Source organism: Phaenicophaeus curvirostris, chromosome 9, assembly GCF_032191515.1.
Source record: "Phaenicophaeus curvirostris isolate KB17595 chromosome 9, BPBGC_Pcur_1.0, whole genome shotgun sequence".
Classification (NCBI taxonomy): Eukaryota; Metazoa; Chordata; class Aves; order Cuculiformes; family Cuculidae; genus Phaenicophaeus; species Phaenicophaeus curvirostris.
This window is the reverse complement of record NC_091400.1, coordinates 30,883,329-30,894,062: the sequence shown is the minus strand read 5'-3', so window position 1 is coordinate 30,894,062 and position 10,734 is coordinate 30,883,329.

The window sequence follows — 10,734 nt, the reverse complement described above, 5'->3', positions numbered from 1 at the left end:
ACATCTTTTGCAAGCATGCATGTGGTCAGACCCATGACCCAGACCCAGACGCCTGCTGTTATTAACTCTCATACAGTGACCGATCTCTTCAAACGCTTGCACACTCACCTTCAAAATATTATCAAAGTGCCTCACTATCCATAGGAGGAAGAAGATCACTGAAGATAGCTTGCCAGAGTTTTCATTAGGAAGAAAGCATCTAAAGAAAGGAGTTAGATACATAAATACACAAAGGAGTTAAAAGCCATGGAGTTCACACAGTTCAGTGCTTTACAGAGGTGGGGTGCTGGGGATCTGGTAGCTAGATCTGTACTTTATCCCGACAGTAATGCTGCTCCATTTACACAGCACTCTGGCTGGGATTGCTCATATCCCACTATACATCCCTGGGCTCCGAAGCTGCCTTGGAGCTGCTTGCAGCCAGCTGAGCGCTGCCCTGGGCTCACAGCCCCATCCCCTAGACAGCGAGGGATTTTAAGCAAAGATCCCCAAAGTGATAAATTAAGACACTTCTAGGAGCACCTTGTAGATGGCTTAAAACTGCTCCCACTGCAGCCCCAGGTGAGAACAGCCAAATATCAGCTCTACAACTGTTACCTTGCTCTCCCTGCTTGGGGCATCAGAGCATTAACAGCATCAAGATGGAGACAGCAACATTGCCATTATTAAGAGCACTTTCCATATCACTACCAGAATCACAAGTAACAGGTATTTTAATACTAAAATAAAGCACGTTTTATGAGCTTACTCTACTAAGAGGTCTTTACTTTGCTACACAGCACACCAGTACACGGCTGAAGTGGAAAGCAACAGCAATTTAGGGGGCAGAGGATTAATGTCAGCTTTGACAGATTACTCTTTTGATTGGTTGTAGTAATCTTTTAAAAGGCCACTGACAAACTCTGAGCAGCATAAGTCGTGTTCACCTGAAAATTAAGGAAAGCTACTCAATGTAAGTGGCCTGCATACCTGAAGACTTACACCACGTGACGCAAACTTAGGAAGGCACAGGTTAATTCAGAGGATTTAGGAGAAATATCATTGTTCAGAATGATTTATGGGAATTCAACATTCTGTTGGTACTGCACTTAATTTAGAAGACAAAAGTATTATACTGCAGATGATTTTGTTGTTTTCAACTCATTCGTGTTACTTTACTAGATTGAATCCATCAAGCAAAACCTTATAGTCTTTTTCAGTTGGTTGGTGAGCAGGGGGATTACAGGCAGTGATTGTTTCTCACTGAAAAGAGACTGTCAGCCCAGTTCATAGACTGGAAGGCCAACGGCAGCCTCTCCTGTCCCTCCCCTTACTGCAATAATACAGTTAAACTAGCATCCTACACAGTGCATGAGCAAAGAATATGAAAGTAGGAATGAAATTTAATTCTAAACATCTCTAATTTTTTCTGTTTCTAAACAATTATGAAGCATATGCCTATTTGCTTAAACATAAGACTTTTTTTTAAAAGTCTCTCTCTAAATGTCAAAGTATGAAAGATTGTTATCTTTCAATTTTTCCACTAAAGAGACTATAATGAAGTGATTCTAGTAAATTCATTAGGAATCATTCAACTGAGCACAAAATTAAGGCAGTATGCATAAATATTTGCAGAACTAGGTCATTAACCCATCAAGGGTCCCTTTCTACAAGGTTTGAAAATTGTTGGCATTCATTTTGTTCAAAGGATCTATCCTTTGTGCGGCAACGTTCATGCCTCTGTGAGAGTTCGTTATGAGATGCAGAAAAGTCTCTTTCAATACAATTTAGAGAACGTCTCTTTCAATTGTCATTCTCAGCACAAACATAGGTAAGTTTCCCATCTTTTTTTCTATATTTGCATTTTTCTCAGTATCCTAAAATCATTCTGGATGTCAGCAAGATGTACTAGCTGTTTATACGCAGTCTAAAATTTGCAAAGAATAATTAAGATTACACAGTTTCTTTCATAATGATGTTGCAATTTCATCTACTTGGAAGCTACTATGTTGTAATCTACTTTCTTGGCTGCTTTGAAAGGCTGCAGATGTGCACAGAATGCTGATGCCACTCTTCTTCTGCAAGAATAACATTGGAAAGAGCTCTCCAACGCAACCACCACCACTGCAGCATCATTCAGAAAGATCAGCAGCCGGTGCACTAGAGCACTACCACCTAAGTTATAATATAAAATAATAATAATCTTATTAAGAAACTGCTAAAACTCACCATATTTTGAATAATTTTCCTAAGAAAGATGGCTGCGAATTGTTGCGGAAAGCCAGACATGTAAAGGACAGAAACGATTCTGTGCACATCTGGATGCAGGCACATGTTCTCAAAGCCACAAACACAAACATTTCACTATGTATACTTCAAAATCTACTTATAAAATGATGTACACAGGAACTTGAATGCTATAGGTTCTTGGTTCTGATGTATTTTTCATGCAAAGGGAAACACCGCATGATTTTTGCCCTCTATAGGTGTAAGAAAGAATTTCCCACTATGATTTTCCCATTAAATGGAAAGCCCTGTGGCCAGCAATATTTGCATTAACACATTTACAGGCACTGCTGGAAGTGAAGAAAGCTGCTCTGAACTCCTCAGACTCCTCTACTCCTCCAGTGCACAGAAGGCTCCATCTAGTGTTACACACGCAAAGTCCTGGGGAAAAGGAGGAGGAGGGAAAAAGCCAGTTGATAATAATTGCTATAGATTTTTAAGTTGTCCTAGCAAAATAACTGAACTTGCCTGCCTATGCTTTGCCACGTTTGCTTTGCTATCTGTCTGGAATCTGAAAAGCAATGAAACCAAACAAGAATAAGGAGCAGTCTTCACTGTGCAGAATTCTTCAGTCCCCATATTCCCTCACATACATACCATCACATTTAATAATACAACAATGGGAAATAATTTAGACCAAGTGGGAATGGTGCCAAGAACTGGATTGTCACTGATTTTTGGCAGCACAGCCGTGCTGTGGCTGCTCTATCTTATCAAATATTTTCTCATTTGCCCGGTGGTTGTGGGGATGTCAAGGGTCACAGCTCTCTATCCGGAGTGGATATTTTACCTTGAACCTGGAAGTCACATCGTGGATAAAATTAAATACAGGATTTCCAGCCCAGACCGAATCAGCTGAAGACCAGATCTTCCATCCTAATTAGCACGTAACGCTGTTAATACTGTTGCTGTCAATTAATTACATCAAAAGTTGCACTATAACCAGCGATGGATTTGAGTGCAATAGGTTTCTGTACAAAAAGAGTTCTCAGAGCACAGTGCTGGGCAGGCAAACCAGCATCCTGGAAACCATGGGCTGGAGTTAAGCCAGCTCAGCTGATAGATTATCCCAGGTGCTGAGCAGGCAGATATGCCAGAGTGATTCAGCTGGGAGCCTGAACTGGCCACAGCTTTTTTAAGTCATGGCAGCTTCAGTCAGCCTAATATTAGGGGTTTTAATTTTGCCCAGATCTTCCAAGCTGCGAGAAGACCTGGTCGATCCATCCTTCCTTTTGAGGGACACGGGGCACCGCTGGGCTTTGAGAGCCACTCCATCAGCTGTGACACTGCTTGCACTCACCCAGGCCATGCTCAGGGTCTAGGCAACCCCTCCCCAGGAGGCTCAGCAGTGCTCCCAGTTTCGCTCCTTAACTCAGTTTCCACTGCATCTGCTCCCTGGCCCCTCAGCCGCACAACTGCCCGTCCCGGCCCTGCAGATGCCCCCACATGCATGCCCCTGGTCAAACCAATGAACTAATGTTGCTAACACTCACATGGTGACTGATCTCTTCAAACACTTGCACACTCAACTTCAAATTACTGTCAGAGTGTCTCAGTACCCATAGGAAGAAGAAAACTAGATCACTGCAGATAAGAGCTCGCCATAAATTTCATTAGGAGGAAAGCATCTAAAGAAAGGGGTTAGACACACAAATACACAAAGGAGTTAAAAGCCATGGAATTAGAATCATAGAATAATTTGGGTTGGAAGGGACCATAAAGATCATTTGTGATGGAGGGGACATCCTACTAGATGATGTTTCTCAAGGCCCCATCCAACCTGGCCTTGAACACCTCCAAAACTGTGACATCCACCACTTCCCTGGGCAACCTGTGCCAGGGCCTCAGAACTCTCAGCGTGAAGAGATTCCTCCTAGTGTCCAGTCTGAATCTGCCCCTCTCCAGTTTATACCCATTGTCCCTCATCCTATCACCACAAGCCTTTGTAAACAGTCCCTCCCCAGCTTTCTTGTAGCCCCTTCAGGTACTGGCAGGTCACTATAAAGTCTCGTTGGAGCCTTCTCTTCTCCACGCTGAACAACCCCAACTCTCTCAGCCTGTCCTCGTACGGGAGGTGCTCCAGCCCTCAGATCATCCTTGTAGCCTCCTCTGGACCCATCCCAACAGCTCCATCTTATGTTGAGGATTCCAGAACTGGCCACAACACTCCAGATGAGGTTTGACGAGAGTGGAGCAGAGGGGCAGAATCCCCTCCCTCGCCCTGCTGGCCACGCTGCTTTTGATGCAGCCCAGGACACGGTTGGCTTTCTGAGCTGCGAGAGCACAGTATTATAATTATTATTACTGCTGTTATTACCATTTTTATTACTATTACTACTATTTCTACTACCAGCCACTAACACGCAAGCTTAAAAAAAGCTGGAAAAGAGTTCAAGTTTGCCTTTGTAAACAGCTCCCTACAGTTTTGGCTTTAATCTTTAAAGCCCCTGCACAGCATCACCCGAGAGGTCTGGCTGTGGCCCCGGGTGCCCCGCAGAGCCCCTTCCCCCCCACCCCCCGCTCCAGCTGCTGCCAGATGTTGCCCAGCAGCGCCCCCAAGCGGCGCTCCAGCCTCCCGACACCCTGCGCTCCGCCGAGGAAAACCCTCCGGCAGGTCACCCACCCAGGCGACTCTGAAGATTTTTTTTTTGTCTTCGAGGTAAATCTTGATTGCTGAGGAAAGAGAAAAACAAAAAACAAAGAAAAAAAACGCAAAGAAAAAAAAAACGCAAAGAAAAAAAAAAACGCAAAGAAAAAAAAACGCAAAGAAAACAAAGAAAAAAAAACAAAGAAAAAAAACAAAGAAAAAAAACAAAGAAAAAAAACAAAGAAAAAAAACAAAGAAAAAAAACAAAGAAAAAAAACAAAGAAAAAAAACAAAGAAAAAACAAAGAAAAAAACAAAGAAAAAAACAAAGAAAAAAGAAAAAAAACGCAAAGAAAAAAAAGAAAAAAAACGCAAAGAAAAAAAAGAAAAAAAACGCAAAGAAAAAAAAGAAAAAAACGCAAAGAAAAAACAGAAAAAAAACGCAAAGAAAAAACAGAAAAAAAACGCAAAGGAAAAAACCAAAAAAAACGCAAAGGAAAAAACCAAAAAAAACGCAAAGGAAAAAAAAAAGCGCAAAGGAAAAAAAAAAGCGCAAAGGAAAAAAAAAAGCGCAAAGGAAAAAAAAAAGCGCAAAGGAAAAAAAAAAGCGCAAAGGAAAAAAAACGCAAAGGAAAAAAAACGCAAAGAAAAAAAACCCAAAGAAAAAAAAAACCCAAAGAAAAAAAAAACCCAAAGAAAAAAAAAACCCAAAGAAAAAAAAAACCCAAAGAAAAAAAAAAACCCAAAGAAAAAAAAAAACAAGAAAAAAAAAACAAGAAAAAAAAAAACAAGAAAAAAAAAAACAAGAAAAAAAAAAACAAGAAAAAAAAACCCAAGGGAAAAAAAACCAGCACCACGAATTAATTAATTCTAGGCTAGGTAGAGCACCGGCAAAAGAAAGGTAGTAGCACAGCATCGATTCTGTAAAATAACTTGGAAGAGGCAAAATCTGATTTTTATTATTGCTAGAATGGTTTGGGCTGGAAAGGACCTCAAAGATCATCCAGTTCCAATCCTGTTGGCATAGACGGGGACACCTCCGGCTAGAGGAGGCTACAAGGATGATCCGAGAGTTGGAGCAGCCCCTATATGAGGACAGGCTGAGAGAGAGTTGGGGTTGTTCAGCCTGGAGAAGAGAAGGCTCCAACGAGACCTAATAGTGACCTTCCAGCACCTGAAACGGGCTACAAGAAAGCTGGGAAGGGACTGTTCACAAAGGCTTGTGGTGATAGGACGAGGGGGAATGAGTATAAACTGGAGAGGGGCAGATTTAGACTAGACATAAGGAGGAATTTCTTCACGTTGAAAGAGGTGAGACACTGGCCCAGGTTGCCCAGGGAAGCTGTGGCTGCCCCAGCCCTGGAGGTGTTCAAGGCCAGGTTGGATGGGGCTTGAGCAGCCTGATCTAGTGGGAGGTGTCCCTGCCCATGGCAGGGGGGTGGAACTGGATGATATTTAATGTCTCTTCTAGCCCAAACCGTTCTATGATTTGGAGAGAAAAGGTCGTGATAATCTGTGATCCATCCTTTCCTCTCGCTTCACATCTTAGGTAGATTGGAGCTTAAACAAAGCTCAGTTTAAGACAGGAAATAAGATGGGAAATAGGTCAAGTGGGAAAAGCATTTTAAGAGGAAAAAGCTATAAAACTCAGCAACCTACTTACCTGCTCTGATGAACCATAAACCACGTCCTACCAGCCTTCACTCATCCCAGAGCAAGAGAGTGCTGGCAATGCCTTCATCTCTCTCACACCTCACTTTTGCCTGAGGCTACTATGAGCAGCTGAGGCTTCTTCTGCATCTCACCCACACCTGCCAAGGCCTTGAACCCAAGGTGCCCAAGAGACACCCCGAGGCACTGGGCATTCCAAAAGGCCTTACAGAGATGCTGTCTGGTGGGACCCAACGTGAGGGCGTGCTGCCAGTATTTGTTTTCACAAGTCCAAGGCAGAAATTCACAGGCTGCATCATTCCTTCCCTGTCTAGGCTTTTGGGAAACTAGAAGCTCAGCTAGTGTTCAGAGTTCCACCAAAGCATTCTTATTTTGGTCCCATTACATCAAAGGTCTTCAGTACACACAAAAAGGAGAGGTCTTTTCTTTTTGCACAACACACTGGGAACTGTTATTCATGGTTTTTAAACACTTCTGTATACAAGCAATGAGGTCAGTAGATACACCAGCATGACTGCAGGTATGACTGGGCATAGGACAGTTCTTGTATGGGGAGAAATACTACACACAAAGCTCAACTACATGATGACAGACAACAGTAAACACTTACAACATGGCAGAAGGACTTTCAGACCCTGAATTAACAGTGGCATCTAGGTTTTCCTATGAAGAAGTAGGTAAGGACTGTACCAACATAGAATAATAGAATCACCAGGTTGGAAGAGACCCACCGGATCATCGAGTCCAACCATTCCTATCAAACACTAAACCCTGCCCCTCAGCACCTTGCCCACCCGTGCCTTAAATGCCTCCAGGGAAGGTGACTCAACCACCTCCCTGGGCAGCCTCTGCCAGTGCCCAATGACCCTTTCCGTGAAAATTTTTTTCCTAATGTCCAGCCTGAACCTCCCCTGGCAGAGCTTGAGGCCATTCCCTCTCGTCCTGTCCCCTGTCACTTGGGAGAAGAGGCCAGCACCCTCCTCTCCACAACCTCCTTTCAGGTAGTTGTAGAGAGCAATGAGGTCTCCCCTCAGCCTCCTCTTCTCCAGGCTAAACAACCCCAGCTCTCTCAGCCACTCCTCATAAGGCCTGTTCTTCAGCCCCCTCACCAGCTTTGTTGCTCTTCCCTGGACTCGCTCCAGAGCCTCAACATCCTTCTTGTGGTGAGGGGCCCAGAGCTGAACACAGGATTCGAGGTGCAGTCTCACCAGTACCAAGCACAGAGGGAGAATAACCTCCCTGGACCTGCTGGTCACGCTGTTTCTGATACAAGCCAAGACATCTGTCTCTTCTCCTCTTAATTTTGCTAGCCACTCCCAAGTTTCCCTGGGTTGGAAAGGGAATCTCCTCCCACTGACCACATGCGTCAGGAGAAAAGGAGAACACTGACCAAGTTTTTTAAGCCTGTGTTCATTGAATGCTCCTTGAATAACTCTGTATAGCAGCATCTGAATTGGCTGCCTGGAACTACTGAAGAAAAAAACTCACTGCTTTCCTCTGTTTCTGCCTGGGTACTGTGAAATGAGATACTGTATCTTTCCGATTACTTTCTGTGAAATACTCCCCTAATTAAAATCGTTAACTGCATCAAATTTCTCCTCGGATTGCCAGAATCCTTTAACCAATGTTCATATATTGCCAGATTAATTTTTAATTTAAAAACACTATTGCATTACCTACCTCAGCTTGCATATGACACTTGCCTTTAGAAAACAGGATACTCCATAGTGTTTCAGAAGCATTTCTTATTCAAGCACGGAGAGGGTAACAGGGGTGACTGTTATCTGTTGGCAAAGTTATTAAATGCAGTTAATGGCATGTAGCAGTTAATCACCACAGCAGGACTCCCATTTTGGCCAAAGTGCTCTTCTGCACCCTATTTGCTAACAGCTTTCTCTACCCGCTAACACTTCACCACTGTGTCACTTAAAAGCAGAGACTAGTTCAGGTTGGGACAGATCCCTGCATGTCCTCTAGTCCAACCTGTTGCTAAGAGCAGATCAAAATCAGATCAGGTTTCTCTCAGATTAGTCAAGTCCTGAAGAGCTCTGAGGATAGAGTGCCTCAATCTCACTGGCAACCTGTTCCCAAACTGAAATTATGGTTAATTCTTTTTTTCCTTATATCCGAATATTAAAATACAGGAAGGTTCTACCTGAAATCTTGAGACAGGCAAGGATAAGAAAGCAAAAAAAAAAAAGAGAAAAATACAAACAAGCAGAATATGTTACACCAAAGAAACCACAACACCAGTGTCAAATAATTCTCCACCGGTAAAAAAGTTGCCATCTTTTGCAGCCATAAAAGCTCAAGATATCACTTCCTAATTCACCTGGCAGGCTATAGCTCTGACACTTCATTGCCTTTCTTTCCTTCTGTGCAAAACATGCCTAGTGCCTAGGAGGTTTCCCAGCACAGCATCACACACTCAGCTTTAGGCAGATGGGAACGCCACTGAACCGAATTACCCAAATCATTCTTATTTACAGACTTGAGTTCCTGACCTGTTTTTCAGCACTTTTCTATTAGCAGTTAAGAAAAGTGACTTTGGGAGGAGTGCCAAGAATTGCATTCATAGAAGGCAACACGTATGAAAGAACGCATATACAGAGCTCTGAAATAAGAGCCAGTATCTACAGTGGTTACAGGTATCCACTGCGTAACTTCCAGCAGCACTTACCATCCCTTGATGAATTTACTGACCTCAACTGCATCTCATTACAAGATCATCTTCCATTACAATCATCTTCCATTCCACACATTTTCCCCAGTAACAGCAGCCCATTCCAGAGGCAGAGGGATCCTGTATTCCTACGGAAGGGCTGCAGCAGCATACCAGCCATGCTCCCCAGCAGCCCCTTGAATTAAGGTTTCAGCCATATGGCTGAAACGTTTTCCAGGCGTGTTGTACATAGCTGCAGATTTCCTGACTGACGCTGGCTAAGGCACAAGGGGATCGCAGGCCAGAAACATTCCTGCAATGTACATTCTCCTACCACACAGAGGCAGCCTCCACCCACACATCATTCCCTCCGCCAAGGCAGCTGGGAGCTAACAGTTCTTGAAGCTCCTTAGACGCAATCGAACCTAACCAAAACTAGTTACAGGACGGTAAAGCCCATACACATACTTGGTGCAAATTCTTAAATTACAGAGCCACCAGGGTGCCCCTGTGCCATGCAGCGCAAGCTCTGTGCAGAAAAAGGCCACTTTCAAAAGCATTTTAACAGCACCAGCATGAAATTTGGATGTGATGCCCCATTCACACCATTAAACTGCAGGAGGATGGTGTTCTAGTTGCCATGTTAAACACTCGATGATCAGGAGGAGGCCTCCCCACGCTGTGCTCCCCAGCCTTGCGTGAGCAGCCCCCAAGCACCCAAAATCCAGCTGCAGGCTACACCTGCAACCAGAGAGAGAACAGTTACAAAAGTGCTGTTCTGATAAACCACTTTTAAAAGCACTTCTCTCCAGGAAGTCTGGGTTCATCCAAAGAAAAACAACATGCCATTCACATGTTGAGTTGTTTTACAATGAATTCTGACAAAAGAATGAGCACTATATATACCAAACGCTGCTCACCACCAAAGCTGGAGACTCTCGCTTGAGTGCCATTAACAGTTACAAGACCAGTCACCAAACAGGAACAGGAGTTTCACTTCAAGAATAAATTCTGTACAGGCGTAAGAAGTGCAGCAGAACATATTGAGTATAAGAGTATATGGAATATAAAAATATAAACCAGAGAAACAACTGTTATTCACTGGTGGTCTCGCACTTCTGCAACTTTGTTAGCAGTACTCTAATATAAACTTCAGTAGTTAAATTCCAATATAGGGAATTCTATGGGAAAGCTATCATAGAAGGAATAGCATTTTGTATTTAATTTTCTTTTAATTAAAGCTTCTAGCTCCTAATTCGACCACAGGGATGTAACTTTTAGGTGTATTTTTTTTAAAAAATGAAGTAGGTTACAAAGAACACTGACAACTGCCCGGGTGCATTTGCAATTCACTTTGTGAGATTAATTAAGGCTTGTTTTCATGAGAGGGATAAGATTTATTTTTTTTTTTATAACTATTAAAACCGGTTTTCATGTTATAACATACACTATAGTAATTACTATAATTATTCCTAGGAAACTGATACTAGGACTGGGTTAAATATCAATCACTAAGAATTCTGTAACACATAAAAGTACCTTTTTCTCTG